This window comes from Anomaloglossus baeobatrachus, chromosome 3 (genome assembly GCF_048569485.1).
Source record: "Anomaloglossus baeobatrachus isolate aAnoBae1 chromosome 3, aAnoBae1.hap1, whole genome shotgun sequence".
Classification (NCBI taxonomy): Eukaryota; Metazoa; Chordata; class Amphibia; order Anura; family Aromobatidae; genus Anomaloglossus; species Anomaloglossus baeobatrachus.
The window spans coordinates 6,367,110-6,385,850 of record NC_134355.1 but is presented as its reverse complement, the minus strand read 5'-3'; the positions used below and the strand labels follow the sequence as shown (position 1 = coordinate 6,385,850).

Genomic DNA, 18,741 nt, shown 5'->3' with positions numbered 1-18,741 from the left:
CACTGCTCCTCATCTCATGTAATCAGGTTTGAATCTAAAACCTCATACTGCTCCTCATCTCATGTAATCTGGTCTGAATCTAGATCCTCACACTGCTCCTCATCTCATGTAATCAGGTCTAAATCTAAAACCTCACACTGCTCCTCATCTCATGTAATCAGGTTTGAATCTAAAACCTCACACTGCTCCTCATCTCATGTAATCTGCTCTGAATCTAGATCCTCACACTGCTCCTCATCTCATGTAATCAGGTCTGAATCTAGATCCTCACACTGCTCTTTACATAATCAGGTCTGAATCTAAAACCTCATACTGCTCCTCATCTCATGTAATCAGGTCTGAATCTAAAACCTCACACTGCTCCTCTTTATGTAATCTGGTCTGAATCTAGATCCTCACACTGCTCCTCATCTCATGTAATCAGGTCTGAATCTAGATCCTCACACTGCTCCTCATCTCATGTAATCTGCTCTGAATCTAGATCCTCACACTGCTCCTCATCTCATGTAATCTGCTCTGAATCTAGATCCTCACACAGCTCCTCATCTAATCTGCTCTGAATCTAGATCCTCACACTGCTCCTCATCTCATGTAATCTGGTCTGAATCTAGAACTTCACACTGCTCCTCATCTCATGTAATCTGCTCTGGATCTAGAACCTCACACTACTCCTCATCTCATATAATCAGGTCTGAATCCAGAACCTCACACTGCTCTTCATATAATCAGGTCTGAATCTAAAACCTCATACTGCTCCTCATCTCATGTAATCAGATCTGAATCTAAAACCTCATACTGCTCCTTATCTCATGTAATCTGGTCTGAATCTAGATCCTCACACAGCTCCTCATCTCATGTAATCTGGTCTGAATCTAGTTCCTCACACAGCTCCTCATCTCATGTAATCTGCTCTGAATCTAGATCCTCACACAGCTCCTCATCTCATGTAATCTGCTCTGAATCTAGATCCCCACACAGCTCCTCATCTCATATAATCTGCTCTGAATCTAGATCCTCATACAGCTCTTCATCTCATATAATCAGGTCTGAATCCAGAACCTCACACTGCTCCTCATCTCATATAATCACGTCTGAATCCAGAACCTCACACTGCTCTTCATATAATCAGGCCTGAATCTAAAACCTCATACTGCTCCTCATCTCATGTAATCAGATCTGAATCTAAAACCTCACAAGGCTCCTCATCTCATGTAATCTGGTCTGAATCTAGATCCTCACACTGCTCCTCATCTCATGTAATCAGGTTTGAATCTAAAACCTCATACTGCTCCTCATCTCATGTAATCAGGTCTAAATCTAGATCCTCACACTGCTCCTCATCTCATGTAATCAGTTCTGAATCTAGATCCTCACACTGCTCCTCATCTCATGTAATCTGGTCTGAATCCAGAACCTCACACTGCTCCTCATCTCATATAATCATGTCTGAATCCAGAACCTCACACTGCTCTTCATATAATCAGGTCTGAATCTAAAACCTCATACTGCTCCTCATCTCATGTAATCAGGTCTGAATCTAAAACCTCACAAGGCTCCTCATCTCATGTAATCTGGTCTGAATCTAGATCCTCACACTGCTCCTCATCTCATGTAATCAGGTCTAAATCTAAAACCTCACACTGCTCCTCATCTCATGTAATCAGGTTTGAATCTAAAACCTCACACTGCTCCTCATCTCATGTAATCTGCTCTGAATCTAGATCCTCACACTGCTCCTCATCTCATGTAATCAGGTCTGAATCTAGATCCTCACACTGCTCCTCATCTCATGTAATCAGGTCTGAATCTAGATCCTCACACAGCTCCTCATATAATTAGGTCTGAATCCAGAACCTCACACTGCTCCTCATCTCATATAATCAGGTCTGAATCCAGAACCTCACACTGCTCTTTATATAATCAGGTCTGAATCTAAAACCTCATACTGCTCCTCATCTCATGTAATCAGGTCTGAATCTAAAACCTCACACTGCTCCTCTTTATGTAATCTGGTCTGAATCTAGATCCTCACACTGCTCCTCATCTCATGTAATCAGGTCTGAATCTAGATCCTCACACTGCTCCTCATCTCATGTAATCTGCTCTGAATCTAGATCCTCACACAGCTCCTCATCTCATATAATCTGCTCTGAATCTAGATCCTCACACTGCTCCTCATCTCATGTAATCTGGTCTGAATCTAGAACTTCACACTGCTCCTCATCTCATGTAATCTGCTCTGGATCTAGAACCTCACACTGCTCTTCATCTCATATAATCAGGTCTGAATCCAGAACCTCACACTGCTCTTCATATAATCATGTCTGAATCTAAAACCTCATACTGCTCCTTATCTCATGTAATCTGGTCTGAATCTAGATCCTCACACAGCTCCTCATCTCATGTAATCTGGTCTGAATCTAGTTCCTCACACAGCTCCTCGTCTCATGTAATCTGCTCTGAATCTAGATCCTCACACAGCTCCTCATCTCATGTAATCTGCTCTGAATCTAGATCCTCACACAGGTCCTCATCTCATATAATCTGCTCTGAATCTAGATCCTCACACGGCTCTTCATCTCATATAATCAGGTCTGAATCCATAACCTCACACTGCTCCTCATCTCATATAATCACGTCTGAATCCAGAACCTCACACTGCTCTTCATATAATCAGGTCTGAATCTAAAACCTCATACTGCTCCTCATCTCATGTAATCAGGTCTGAATCTAAAACCTCACAAGGCTCCTCATCTCATGTAATCTGGTCTGAATCTAGATCCTCACACTGCTCCTCATCTCATGTAATCAGGTTTGAATCTAAAACCTCATACTGCTCCTCATCTCATGTAATCAGGTCTAAATCTAGATCCTCACACTGCTCCTCATCTCATGTAATCAGTTCTGAATCTAGATCCTCACACTGCTCCTCATCTCATGTAATCTGGTCTGAATCTAGAACCTAACACTGCTCCTCAGATAATCAGTTCTGAATCTAGATCCTCACACTGCTCCTCATGTAATCTGGTCTGAATCTAGATAATCACACTACTCCTCATGTAATCTGGTCTGAATCTAGATCCTCACACAGCTCCTCATCTCATATAATCAGGTCTGAATCTAGATCATCACACTGCTCCTCATCTCATGTAATCAGTTCTGAATCTAGATCCTCACACTAGTCCTCATGTAATCTGGTCTGAATCTAGATCCTTACACTGCTCATCTCATGTATTCTGGTCTGACTCTAGATCCTCACACTGCTCCTCATCTCATGTAATCTGCTTTGAATCTAGATCCTCATACTGCTCCTCATCTCATGTAATCTGGTTTGAATCTAGATCCTCACACTGCTCCTCATCTCATGTAATCAGGTCTGAATCTAGATCCTCACACTGCTCCTCATCTTATGTAATCTGCTCTGAATCTAGATCCTCACACAGCTCCTCATCTCATATAATCAGGTCTGAATCTAGAACCTCACACTGCTCCTCATCTCATATAATCAGGTCTGAATCCAGAACCTCACACTGCTCTTCATATAATCAGGTCTGAATCTAAAACCTCATACTGCTCCTCATCTCATGTAATCAGGTCTGAATCTAAAACCTCACACTGCTCCTCATCTCATGTAATCAGGTCTGAATCTAAAACCTCACACTGCTCCTCATCTCATGTAATCAGGTTTGAATCTAAAACCTCACACTGCTCATCTCATGTAATCTGCTCTGAATCTAGATCCTCACACTGCTCCTCATCTCATGTAATCAGGTCTGAATCTAGATTCTCCCACTGCTCCTCATCTCATGTAATCTGCTCTGAATCTAGATCCTCACACTGCTCCTCATCTCATATAATCAGGTCTGAATCCAGAAGCCCACACTGCTCTTCATATAATCAGGTCTGAATCTAAAACCTAATACTGCTCCTCATCTCATGTAATCAGGTCTGAATCTAAAACCTCACACTGCTCCTCTTTATGTAATCTGGTCTGAATCTAGATCCTCACACTGCTCATCTCATGTAATCTGCTCTGAATCTAGATCCTCACACAGCTCCTCATTTCATATAATCTGCTCTGAATCTAGATCCTCACACTGCTCCTCATCTCATGTAATCTGGTCTGAATCTAGAACTTCACACTGCTCCTCATCTCATGTAATCTGCTCTGAATCTAGATCCTCAAACTGCTCCTCATCTCATATAATCAGGTCTGAATCTAGATCCTCACACTGCTCCTCATCTCATATAATCAGGTCTGAATCTAGATCCTCACACTGCTCCTCATCTCATGTAATCTGGTCTGAATATAGATCCTCATACTGCTCCTCATCTAATATAATCTGGTCTGAATATAGATCCTCAAACTGCTCCTCATCTAATATAATCAGGTCTGAATATAGATCCTCACACTGCTCCTCATCTCATGTAATCAGGTCTGAATCTAGATCCTCACACTGCTCCTCATCTCATGTAATCTGCTCTGAATCTAGATCCTCACACTGTTCCTCATCTCATGTAATTAGGTCTGAATCTAGATCCTCACACTGCATTCCTATATATATATATATATATATATATATATATATATTTCTAATATCTTGGTGCAGCTCCAGCTTTATTTCCAGGTCTCCAGACATTAGCTGAGATCCTTTACCTTTATTTCATCCATCACAAAATACCTGAGGAACATTTCCTGCAGGTGTCCTTATCTCATCACTGTCACTGGTGAAATATTAATCCGGAACCCGATCACTTCTCGCCTTGATTACTGGAACATATGCCTGACTGATCAGCTATACAATTACACACCCCGGTTCTGCCCCAACCAATCATGGATGCAGCCGTCAGGCCCCTCCACTTCCTGCTGTGGCTCTCGTGCTTCACCTGTGCTCTAGATTACTTTACCTTGGAGTATCAGGCAAATTTCTAACATTCTCACAGATTTTGCATAAGTTCATATTTGGTGCAGTTACAAGCACAGCGCATACACAGGCTCATAAACTGGAATATCTCCATCTGCCTCTTCACTGCACTCTGAAGTTTGTCCTTAGACTTCCTCAAGTAACGGGTATTATCTTTTTTACCCTTCCTGGCAGCGTCTCACACTATTATTGTCTGTATCTTCCTGGTGTTTTGACTTTGACAGATAGGTGCCAGTGACATGCCATGATTAAGGCATCTATCTGCCCCCCACTCTACACTTCTACAGGGCGTCGCTCTGCCTGAAATGTTCCGGGAGAGAAAGGATGAACATAACACACATGGACTCTGGCAGCAGCTCCCGGGGATTTTACCCACGGGCTACTTTTGGGTTACCAAGTCCCTTAACAGGTAAGAGGGGCTGAGCAGAGATATATGGTTGGTAAACTGCAAGGACCGGCTGCTGGCAAACACTTCAGCAGCACTTCCTTCACACAGACGCAATCTTTTTGTCTCCTTCAGAGTTAGAACAACACAAATCCGTGGCCTCGTCTCATGGACACCACTGGTGGTAGATCTCCTGAAGCTTGACCACCTGCTGCTTGCTCAATCATCTAACAATAACCGTACCACTAACAGATGCAGCAGGCGCCACAGCCCAACAGCTGGAAAGTAGGGATTGTGTGCCCGCAATGGTCATAATCACGGAAGCAGACCTACACTTCATAGGCTTAGATACACGCTACTGCTCACACTTCATGGGCTTAGATACACGCTACTGCTCACACTTCATGAGCTTAGATACACGCTACTGCTCACACTTCATGGGCTTAGATACACGCTACTGCTCACACTTCATGGGCTTAGATACACGCTACTGCTCACACTTCATGGGCTTAGATACACGCTACTGCTCACGCTTCATGGGCTTAGATACACTCTACTGCTCACACTTTATGGGCTTAGATACACGCTACTGCTCACACTTCATGGGCTTAGATACACGCTGCTGCTCACACTTCATTACCTTAGATACACGCTACTGCTCACACTTCATGGGCTTAGATACACGCTACTGCTCACACTTCATGGGCTTAGATACACGCTACTGCTCACACTTCATGGGCTTAGATACACGCTACTGCTCACACTTCATGAGCTTAGATACACGCTACTGCTCACACTTCATGGGCTTAGATACACGCTACTGCTCACACTTCATGGGCTTAGATACACGCTACTGCTCACGCTTCATGGGCTTAGATACACGCTACTACTCACACTTTATGGGCTTAGATACACGCTACTGCTCACACTTCATGGGCTTAGATACACGCTGCTGCTCACACTTCATTACCTTAGATACACGCTACTGCTCACACTTCATGGGCTTAGACACACGCTACTGCTCACACTTTATGGGCTTAGATACACGCTACTGCTCACACTTCATGGGCTTAGATACACGCTACTGCTCACACTTCATGGGCTTAGATACACGCTACTGCTCACACTTCATTGGCTTAGATACACGCTACTGCTCACACTTCATGGGCTTATATACATGCTGCTGCTCACAGTTCATGGGCTTAGATACACGCTACTGCTCACACTTCATTGGCTTAGATACACGCTACTGCTCACACTTCATGGGCTTATATACATGCTGCTGCTCACAGTTCATGGGCTTAGATACACGCTACTGCTCACACTTTATTGGCTTAGATACACGCTACTGCTCACACTTCATGGGCTTATATACACGCTACTGCTCACACTTCATTGGCTTAGATACATGCTGCTGCTCACACTTCATTGCCTTAGATAGACGCTGCTGCTCACACTTCATTGGTTTAGATACACACTGTTGCTCACACTTTATGGGCTTAGATGCACACTGCTACTCACACTTCATTGGCTTAGATACACACTGCTACTCACACTTCATTATCTTAGATACATGCTGTTGCTCACACTTCATTGGCTTAGATAGACACTGCTGCTTACTGTTCATTGACTTAGATACATGCTGCTGCTCACACTTGATTGCTTTAGATAAACACTGTTGCTCACACTTCTTGGGCTTAGATACACGCTGCTGCTCACACTTTATTGGCTTAGATACACGCTGCTGCTCACACTTCATTGGCTTAGATACACGCTACTGCTCACACTTCATTGGCTTAGATACACGCTGCTGTTCACACTTCATTACCTTAGATACATGCTGCTGCTCACACGTCATTGGCTTAGATACATGCTGCTGCTCACACTTCATTGGCTTAGATACACTCTACTGCTAACACTTCATTGCCTCACACTTCATTGGCTTAGATACACGCTGCTGCTCACACTTCATTGGCTTAGATACACTGCTGCTCACACTTCATTGGCTTAGATACACGCTGCTGCTCACACTTTATTGGCTTAGATACATGCTGCTGCTCACACTTTATTGGCTTAGATACATGCTGCTGCTCACACTTCATTGGCTTAGATACATGCTGCTGCTCACACTTCATTGGCTTAGATACATGCTGCTGCTCACACTTTATTGGCTTAGATACATGCTGCTGCTCACACTTCATTGGCTTAGATACATGCTGCTGCTCACACTTCATTGGCTTAGATACATGCTGCTGCTCACACTTTATTGGCTTAGATACATGCTGCTGCTCACACTTCATTGGCTTAGATACATGCTGCTGCTCACACTTTATTGGCTTAGATACATGCTGCTGCTCACACTTTATTGGCTTAGATACATGCTGCTGCTCACACTTTATTGGCTTAGATACATGCTGCTGCTCACACTTTATTGGCTTAGATACATGCTGCTTACACTTTATTGGCTTGGATACACATGATTGCGGGGAGACATTTGATAAGACTGACAGACGCACACGATTTTTGGCTTCCACTCCGCATCATGGAAACTTGAAGTGGACATGAAAAGCGGAGTGAATGTAATGAGTGGAAATGTCCACTCTGCGGCCATTAATCAGGCGCGGTGACAGCGTAATGTGGATGCGGCCTCATCTGCTCTGTGTCAACACCAGATGCAATAATGTGATGAGCTCCCACTCACACCTAATGGAGGGATGAAACCTGCTGAAGAGGGGGTTCTGCAGCTGCTGGGACCGGTCCAATGGCCGGGGATTAAAGGAACCGTCCACTTCCCCCTCCCCCGATGTGGGGCCGATCAGGCTCCGTGCACACCATGAGTATTTGGTTGCAGAAATCTCTGCATCATTTTATTTCGCTCTTTTTTTCATAAAAAAATTGTTTAAAAGAACAGAGAGTCCTCAGTGGTTGATACCTTTTAATGGCTAACTGAAAAGATGGTGATAATAGCAGCTTTCGAGACTACTCAGGTCTCTTCATCAGGCATGGTATAACACAAAATCTGAAGAGTCACGTATTTATACACAACAGGACTTAGATATATATATATATATATATATAAATACGTGACTCTTCAGATTTTGTGTTATACCATGCCTGATGAAGAGACCTGAGTAGTCTCGAAAGCTTGCAATTATTACCATCTTTTCAGTTAGCCATTAAAAGGTATCAACCACTGAGGACTCTCTGTTCTTTTAAACAATTTTTTTATCTCTACTGGCTAACACGGTACAAAGATATATTTTACTTGTTTTTTTCATGAAATTCTGGGATGGAAAATCACTGAAAGAACTGACGCTGCAGACGATCGACTCCACCAAATGTGCAAGGAAAAAAGCAACGTGTGCACAGACCTCGGGATTCTTATAGGCTCTGCTGGGATAAGAATGTGCAGATCTGTGACAAATCAGCCCTAAAAAATGCACAAAAAAGCGAAAGAAACACATTGTACATTGTATGCACACAGCCTCATGATTCTGTCCTTGTGTGTAATGTCACAGTCCTCGTTGTGGCCGAAATAGATCCCTCTGTGTGTAATGACTCTATATAAACACGTGGAATAGATCCCTCTGTGTGTAATGACTCTATATAATAAACACATGAAATAGATCCCTCTGTGTGTAATGACTCTATATAATAAACACGTGAAATAGATCCCTCTGTGTGTAATGACTCTATATAAACACGTGGAATAGATCCCTCTGTGTGTAATGACTCTATATAATAAACACATGAAATAGATCCCTCTGTGTGTAATGACTCTATATAATAAACACGTGAAATAGATCCCTCTGTGTGTAATGACTCTATATAATAAACACATGAAATAGATCCCTCTGTGTGTAATGACTCTATATAATATATAATAAACACATGAAATAGATCCCTCTGTGTGTAATGACTCTATATAAACACGTGGAATAGATCCCTCTGTGTGTAATGACTCTATATAGTAAACACATGAAATAGATCCCTCTGTGTGTAATGACTCTATATAATAAACACGTGAAATAGATCCCTCTGTGTGTAATGACTCTATATAAACACGTGGAATAGATCCCTCTGTGTGTAATGACTCTATATAATAAACACATGAAATAGATCCCTCTGTGTGTAATGACTCTATATAATACACACATGAAATAGATCCCTCTGTGTGTAATGACTCTATATAATAAACACGTGAAATAGATCCCTCTGTGTGTAATGACTCTATATAATAAACACGTGAAATAGATCCCTCTGTGTGTAATGACTCTATATAATAAACATGTGAAATAGATCCCTCTGTGTATAATGACTATATAATATATAATACACACATGAAATAGATCCCTCTGTGTGTAATGACTCTATATAATAAACACGTGAAATAGATCCCTCTGTGTGTAATGACTCTATATAAACACGTGGAATAGATCCCTCTGTGTGTAATGACTCTATATAATAAACACATGAAATAGATCCCTCTGTGTGTAATGACTCTATATAATAAACACGTGAAATAGATCCCTCTGTGTGTAATGACTCTATATAAACACATGGAATAGATCCCTCTGTGTGTAATGACTCTATATAATAAACACATGAAATAGATCCCTCTGTGTGTAATGACTCTATATAATACACACATGAAATAGATCCCTCTGTGTGTAATGACTCTATATAATATATAATAAGCACATGAAATAGATCCCTCTGTGTGTAATGACTCTATATAATATATAATAAACACATGAAATAGATCCCTCTGTGTGTAATGACTCTATATAATAAACATGTGAAATAGATCCCTCTGTGTATAATGACTATATAATATATAATACACACATGAAATAGATCCCTCTGTGTATAATGACTCTATATAATAAACACGTGAAATAGATCCCTCTGTGTGTAATGACTCTATATAAACACGTGAAATAGATCCCTCTGTGTGTAATGACTCTATATAATAAACACATGAAATAGATCCCTCTGTGTGTAATGACTCTATATAATACACACATGAAATAGATCCCTCTGTGTGTAATGACTATATATAATATATAATAAACATATGAAATAGATCCCTCTGTGTGTAATGACTCTATATAATATATAATAAACACATGAAATAGATCCCTCTGTGTGTAATGACTCTATATAATATATAATAAACACATGAAATAGATCCCTCTGTGTGTAATCACTCTATATAAAATATAATAAACACGTGAAATAGATCCCTCTGTGTGTAATGACTCTATATAATATATAATAAACACGTGAAATAGATCCCTCTGTGTGTAATGACTTTATATAATATATAATATACACGTGAAATAGATCCCTCTGTGTGTAATGACTCCATATAATATATAATAAACACTTGAAATAGATCCCTCTGTGTGTAATGACTCTATATAATATATAGGAATAGATCCCTCTGTGTGTAATGACTCTATATAATATATAGGAATAGATCCCTCTGTGTGTAATGACTCTATATAATAAATAATATACACGTGAAATAGATCCCTCTGTGTGTAATGACGCTATATAATATACACATGAAATAGATCCCTCTGTGTGTAATGACTCTATATAATATTTGCGTTTCCCTTTGTGTATTAAATTACTGAAATAAATTCACTTTTTGATGATATTCTAATTTATTGAGATGCACTTGTATATCGTCATGTGTTTGCAGTTTTTGTGTCTCCTTTGTGTATATATATATACTGTATATGTGTATATGATCCTGCTGGTTGTGATGGGCTGTGCTGGTCTATTATCCCCTCTTTTCGGACTTTTTTGCTGTTTTTTCTCTGTTTCATTGATGACTGTCTACAGACTTTTTAGGACTCTACATAATATAAATATAAAGCCATACACGGCATTTATCTCCACGTCCTCCGGTTTCTACCCATAAGACACGAGTGTGATGTGGGCAAAAAACCTGAGCGCTCAGCAGCGGAGGGTCTGCGATGATTGACAGCCGGAAATACAAAACCTCTGTAAAGGGGCATCCTGCATATGACCGGGGTCACCACAGAGTGCGTCTGAGACACCCACAAAATTACCCCTGATTGGGGCCAAGGAAAGACAACTCGCATGCATGAAACAAGTCCTAATACAGCAGGACTGGGGATAAAAACTGAAGAAAAAAGGGGCTGAGGCTGACGATCAGGGGCTGAAGATCAGGGGGCTGAAGATCAGGGGGCTGACGATCAGGGGGCTGAAGATCAGGGGGCTGAAGATCAGGGGGCTGAAGATCAGGGGGCTGACGATCAGGGGGCTGAAGATCAGGGGGCTGACGATCAGGGGCTGAAGATCAGGGGCTGAAGATCAGGGGGCTGACGATCAGGGGGCTGAAGATCAGGGGGCTGAAGATCAGGGGGCTGAAGATCAGGGGGCTGACGATCAGGGGGCTGAAGATCAGGGGGCTGAAGATCAGGGGGCTGAAGATCAGGGGGCTGACGATCAGGGGCTGAAGATCAGGGGGCTGAAGATCAGGGGGCTGACGATCAGGGGCTGAAGATCAGGGGGCTGAAGATCAGGGGGCTGACGATCAGGGGCTGAAGATCAGGGGCTGAAGATCAGGGGGCTGACGATCAGGGGCTGAAGATCAGGGGGCTGAAGATCAGGGGGCTGAAGATCAGGGGGCTGAAGATCAGGGGGCTGACGATCAGGGGCTGAAGATCAGGGGGCTGACGATCAGGGGCTGAAGATCAGGGGGCTGAAGATCAGGGGGCTGACGATCAGGGGGCTAAAGATCAGGGGGCTGAAGATCAAGGGGCTGAAGATCAGGGGGCTAAAGATCAGGGGGCTGAAGATCAGGGGGCTGATGATCAGGGGGCTGATGATCAAGGGGCTGATTATTAGGGGGCTGATGATCAGGGGGCTGACGATCAGGGGGCTGAAGATCAAGGGGTTGACGATCAGGGGGCTGAAGACCAAGGGACTGATGATCAAGGGGCTTGCGATCAGGGGGCTGAAGACCAAGGGACTGACGATCAGGGGGCTGACGATCAGGGGGCTGACGATCGGGGGGCTGAAGATCAGGGGGCTGACGATCAGGGGCTGACGATCAGGGGGCTGACGATCAGATAATCAGGGGGCTGACGATCAGGGGGCTGACAATCAGGGGGCTGACGATCAGGGGCTGACGATCAGGGGGGTGAAGATCAGGGGGCTGAAGATCAGGGGGCTGAAGATCAAGGGACTGATGATCAAGGGGCTTGCGATCAGGGGGCTGAAGACCAAGGGACTGACAATCAGGGGGCTGAAGAGCAGGGGGCTGACGATCAGGGGGCTGACGATCAGGGGGCTGACGATCAGGAGGCTGACGATCAGGGGGCTGACGATCAGGGGACTGACGATCAGGGGGCTGACGATCAGGGGGCTGAAGATAAGGGGGCTGAAGATCAGGGGGCTGAAGATCAAGGGGATGATGATCAGGGGGCTGACGATCAGGGGGCTGAAGATAAGGGGGCTGATGATCAGGGGGCTGACGATCAGGGGGCTGAAGATCAGGGGGCTGAAGATAAGGGGGCTGATGATGAGGGGGCTGACGATCAGGAGACGGCATTCACACATAATGGATTTGAACAAATTACCAATCGATAAGAATGATTAAGGTTCCCTGCACAGGATACATAGTTTCATGTTGGATGTGCAGTGCGGTGCGATGCAGTGCGATGTGGTGCAGTGAGGTGCAGTGCGGTGCGGTGCAGTGCGATGTGGTGCAGTGAGGTGCGGTGCGGTGCGGTGCAGTGCGATGTGGTGCAGTGAGGTGCGATGCAGTGCGATGTGGTGCAGTGAGGTGCGGTGCGGTGCGGTGCAGTGCGATGTGGTGCAGTGAGGTGCAGTGCGGTGCGGTGCAGTGCGATGTGGTGCAGTGAGGTGCGGTGCGGTGCGGTGCAGTGCGATGTGGTGCAGTGAGGTGCGATGCAGTGCGATGTGGTGCAGTGAGGTGCAGTGCGGTGCGGTGCAGTGCGATGTGGTGCAGTGAGGTGCGATGCAGTGCGATGTGGTGCAGTGAGGTGCGGTGCGGTGCGGTGCAGTGCGATGTGGTGCAGTGAGGTGCGATGCAGTGCGATGTGGTGCAGTGAGGTGCGGTGCGGTGCGGTGCAGTGCGATGTGGTGCAGTGAGGTGCGGTGCGGTGCGGTGCAGTGCGATGTGGTGCAGTGAGGTGCGGTGCAGTGCGATGTGGTGCAGTGAGGTGCAGTGCGGTGCGGTGCAGTGCGATGTGGTGCAGTGAGGTGCGGTGCGGTGCGGTGCAGTGCGATGTGGTGCAGTGAGGTGCGGTGCGGTGCGGTGCAGTGCGATGTGGTGCAGTGAGGTGCGGTGCAGTGCGATGTGGTGCAGTGAGGTGCGGTGCGGTGCGGTGCAGTGCGATGTGGTGCAGTGAGGTGCGATGCAGTGCGATGTGGTGCAGTGAGGTGCGGTGCGGTGCGGTGCAGTGCGATGTGGTGCAGTGAGGTGCGGTGCGGTGCGGTGCAGTGCGATGTGGTGCAGTGAGGTGCGGTGCGGTGCAGTGCGATGTGGTGCAGTGAGGTGCAGTGCGGTGCGGTGCAGTGCGATGTGGTGCAGTTGTCACGGCCGGGCGGTCGGGCAGACCCAGGAGGTGGATCCACTGGACCGAACTCTCTGAGATGGTGGTAGGGAGTCCGGCAGCTGAAGCACTGATGGGCAGTAGAACAGTCCGTGCAAGAGAAGGCAGCGGAGGAGTCCCAGGGACCACGGAGTCACAGAAGGTGGTCTTGGTGACGTAGCTCAGGTTCGGAGGCCGAGGTGATATCAGGCGGGGTCCGGAACCTCTGGAGCAAGATGACGGGTCACCGCAGGGATCCGGGATGGTACGGACTGTCAGATGGCAGACGGACAGCGTGCGGGGATCAGGACACGGCAGACTGGATGGCGAGGCAGGTACGGCTCTACAAAGACAGATAGGTGAGTACAGGCACATAAACACCAAGAGACCTGACTCCTAGCTCAGGGAACACGAAGATCAGGCCCCGCCCCCTTGGACAATGACCCCCTATATACCCTGTACCTGTGCAACCTCATTTCCTGTTAATGGACGCTGGCCCTTTAAGAAAGGGTCAGTGACCGCGCGCGCGCCCTAATGCGCATGCGCGCCGCCCGGGTGCCAGAAGCCAGGGAAGGAGGCTGCGAGGAGGACGCAGGGGAGCCGGCCAGGTCCAGGGAAGCTGTCGGGCGCCGGGATCGGGGGCCCGGAGCCCTGGGACGGACGGAATCCGGTGACTGGGGAGCGGAGAGCGTGGCAGGTGAGCCGGGGAACGGGGGTGAGGACCCGGGGAGCGTGACAGTACCCCCCCCCCACGCCCCCCTCCCCGCAACCGGGACATGAAGGCACGGATAAGAGGAGTGCCCACGTTCTCCCTGGGCTCCCAAGACCTATCCTCAGGACCATACCCTTCCCAGTCCACCAGGAAGAACTGTCGACCTCGTACGGTCTTCATGGCCACGATATCCCTTACCGCATAGATGTCATCATCGGCAATAGGAGGAGGGGCCGGACTGGCAGCAGCGGAGAAGGGACCAAGGACAACCGGCTTGAGCAGAGAGACGTGGAAGGAGTTGGGTATCCTCATCGTGGCCGGGAGCTGTAGCTTGTAGGATACCTCATTGATCTTGCTGAGGACCTTAAACGGCCCGATGTAGCGAGGACCCAGCTTGTAGGAAGGTATCTTCAATCGGATGTACTGGGAAGCAAGCCAGACCAGGTCACCAGGAGAGAAACACGGAGGATCCAGACGTCTCTTGTCAGCGTGTTTCTTCATCCGCTGGGAAGCGCGCCCAAGGGACGCTTTGACAGAGTCCCAAATGGTAGCAAAGTCACGAACTGCAGTATCAGCAGCCGGGACATCCGATGAAGGGGATATAGGCAATGGGACGGCGGGCTGGAGTCCATAAACAACATGGAAGGGAGATTCGGAGGATGACTCACTGACGTGGTGGTTATGGGAGAATTCAGCCCAAGGTAGAAGCGAGGACCAGTCGTCGTGATGGGCGTTGACATAGTGACGTAGGTATGAGGTCACGATTTGATTGACCCTCTCCACTTGGCCGTTAGACTGAGGATGGTAAGAAGAAGAAAAGTCCAGAGTCACTCCCAGATGTTTGCATAGAGCCCTCCAGAAGCGGGAGGTGAACTGAGTTCCTCTGTCGGACACTATGTGGGATGGAAAGCCATGCAAGCGGAAGATGTGATGTATATAGGCTTCCGCGAGTTCCTGAGCAGAGGGCAGTCCGGCCATAGGAACGAAGTGGGCCATTTTGGAGAATCGATCAACCACGACCCATATGACTGTGTGCCCGGAGGATAATGGCAAGTCCGTAATAAAGTCCATTGCTATGTGTTGCCACGGGACTGAGGGTATCGGTAAAGGCAGAAGACGGCCATGGGGCAAGTGTTTGGGCGTCTTGTTCCTGGCACAGGAGGAGCAGGCAGAGACAAAAGCAGCGACGTCCGTGCGAAGGGATGGCCACCAGTAATGGCGTACAATCGCACCCCATGTTCTCTTCTGACCAGCATGCCCGGCTGTTTTTGAGGCATGACCCCAGTGTAACACTTTTTGCCTGTCGGTATCGGAGACATAGGTCTTCCCGGGCGGTATCTGGGCTAGGGTAACAGGGGCCACCGGAATGATGTTGCTAGGACAGATGATGGGTTGGGTAGTCTCTTCCTCCTGCTCCATGGGCATGAAAGACCTGGACAAGGCATCAGCGCGTACATTCTTGTCCGCGGGTCGGAAGTGAAGCTGAAAGTCGAACCTGGCAAAGAATAAGGACCACCTGGCTTGCCGTGGGTTCAGTCGCTGAGCGGACCGCAGGTATTCTAGGTTCTTGTGGTCCGTGTAGATGATCACGGGATACACTGCACCTTCCAGGAGGTAGCGCCATTCCTCCAGTGCCAGTTTGACTGCCAAGAGCTCTCGGTCCCCGATGGTATAGTTGCGTTCAGGCGCTGAGAAGCCCTTGGAGAAGAATCCGCAAGTCACCATCTTCCCGGAGGAGGACTTCTGCATGAGCACTGCTCCGGCTCCTGAGGAGGAGGCATCCACCTCCAAGGTGAACTGGCGGTTCAACTCCGGACGGTGAAGTACAGGCGAGGAAGCAAAAGCCCGCTTCAAAGAGCCAAACGCGGCGTCGGCCGCAGGCGACCAGTCCTTTGGATTTGCCTCTTTCTTAGTCAAAGCGGAAAGTGGAGCAGTCAGAGCAGAGAAGTGAGGGACGAATTGGCGGTAGTAGTTGGCGAATCCCAGGAAGCGTTGGATTGCCTTCAGTCCAGAAGGGGGAGGCCAGTTGAGAATGGCGGAGACCTTCTTGGGATCCATCTGCAGTCCAGTCTCAGAGATGATGTACCCCAGAAAGGGGAGAGAAGACTGCTCAAAGACACACTTCTCATACTTTGCGTACAGACGGTTCTCTCTTAGTCGTCGTAGAACCAGCTGTACGTGCTCTCTGTGGGTTGGGAGGTCCGGAGAGAAGACAAGGATGTCATCTAGATATACTACCACACAGGTGTAGAGGAGGTCTCGGAACACGTCGTTCACCAGTTCTTGGAAGACGGCAGGGGCGTTACACAGGCCGAAGGGCATCACGCAGTACTCATAATGTCCATCGCGCGTATTAAACGCGGTCTTCCATTCGTCACCAGAGCGGATGCGCACCAGATTGTAAGCACCCCGAAGATCCAGCTTGGTGAACAGACGAGCTCCTCTAAGCCGGTCAAACAATTCGGGGATGAGCGGCAGAGGGTACTTGTTCTTAACAGTGATCTGATTCAGACCCCGGTAGTCGATGCAGGGACGTAAATCGCCCTCTTTTTTCTTGACAAAGAAGAAACCTGCTCCAGCAGGAGAGGAGGATCTCCGAATGAATCCCCTAGCCAGGCTCTCTGAGATGTAAGTCGACATAGCCCTTGTTTCGGCTGGAGATAAAGGATATATCCGTCCTCGTGGTGGCGTTGTTCCAGGGAGCAGGTCGATGGCACAATCGTAGGGGCGATGTGGCGGCAGTACCTCGGATTCTTTTTTATCAAAGACATCAGCAAAGGACCAATAAGCCGAGGGCAGCCCCGGTAGGTTCTCAGGAACCGGAGGTCGTCGGATGGGTTGTGTGGATTTTAGGCATCTCTCATGACACGAAGCACCCCAGCGGGTGATTTCGCCAGTGCCCCAGCTGACTGATGGTTCGTGAGTCCGTAACCATGGAAGGCCCAGCAGGATCTGATGGGACATGTGCGGAAGGACGTAGAAGGCGATGTTCTCGGTGTGAAGAGCACCGATGCGCAGTTCAACCGGCCTGGTGGTCCAGGAGATGGTGTCAGAAAGGGGTCTCCCATCCACAGAGGCAATCACCAGGGGCTTGTTGAGTGGGATAACAGGCACCTGGTATTTGTCCACGGTGGCTTGCTGGATGAAATTGCCTGCTGCCCCGGAATCAAGATAGGCCTCAGCCGTGAACCGCGTCTCTCCCGTTGTCACTTGCACGGTCCATGTGACCGGATCAGAGAGAGTCCCAGCACCTAGGGTGGCCTCTCCTACCAACCCTAGGCTTTGGAGTTTCCCGGCCTTTCCGGACAGGAACGGAGGAGGTGTGTGCCCTCACCGCAGTAAAAGCAGAGACCCTGGGCAAGCCGCTCTGCTCTACGTTGTGCAGACTGACGCACTCGGTCAATCTGCATGGGCTCGTGGACGGGACTCCCAGCTGTTGATGACTGAGGTACGGAGGGCTTCTGAGGAGGAGATGAATGCCGTAACGGGCGTCTCTCACGAGATAGCTCTTTGGAGCGCTCCTGAAAACGTATGTCCACACGAGTTGCTAGGGCAATCAGGGCATCTAGGGTGGAGGGCACGTCCCGACCCGCCAACTCATCCTTGATGCGACTCGAGAGTCCCTCCCAGAAGGCGGCTGTTAGGGCCTCATTATTCCACCCGAGTTCTGAAGCCAAAGTGCGAAAACGGATGGCGTATTGGCCCACCGTCAGTGTTCCTTGACGTAGGCGGAGGAGTGATGAAGCAGAGGCAGAAGCGCGTCCCGGCTCGTCAAAGGTGCTGCGGAATGCCTGCAGGAACTGTTGAAGATCCTTGGTCATGGGGTCCTCCTTCTCCCACAAGGGGTTCATCCACGCCAGCGCCTCGCCCTCTAGGTGGGACATTATAAAGGCGACCTTGGCTTGGTCGGAGGCGAACAGATGTGGCAGCTGCGTGAAATGAAGGGAACATTGATTTATGAAGCCCCTGCAGGTCTTGGGATCTCCAGCATAACGAGGAGGTGACGCCAAACGGAGTCGGGGAGCATCTGACGAGGTTGCCACTGGTGCGGGGGCCATGGCTTGCCTGGCGGGGGACCTGGGTGCCGCAGGCGTCATTGATGCTTGTAATGTGTACAGGCGG

At 47.8% G+C, this 18,741-nt stretch overlaps 1 pseudogene; it reads left to right on the top strand.

Moving 5' to 3' along the window:
* The window catches only part of LOC142295834 (uncharacterized), a 120,423-nt pseudogene extending 107,484 nt beyond the window's left edge, over positions 1 to 12,939 (top strand).
* The last annotated feature ends 5,802 nt before the right edge of the window (positions 12,940 to 18,741 follow it).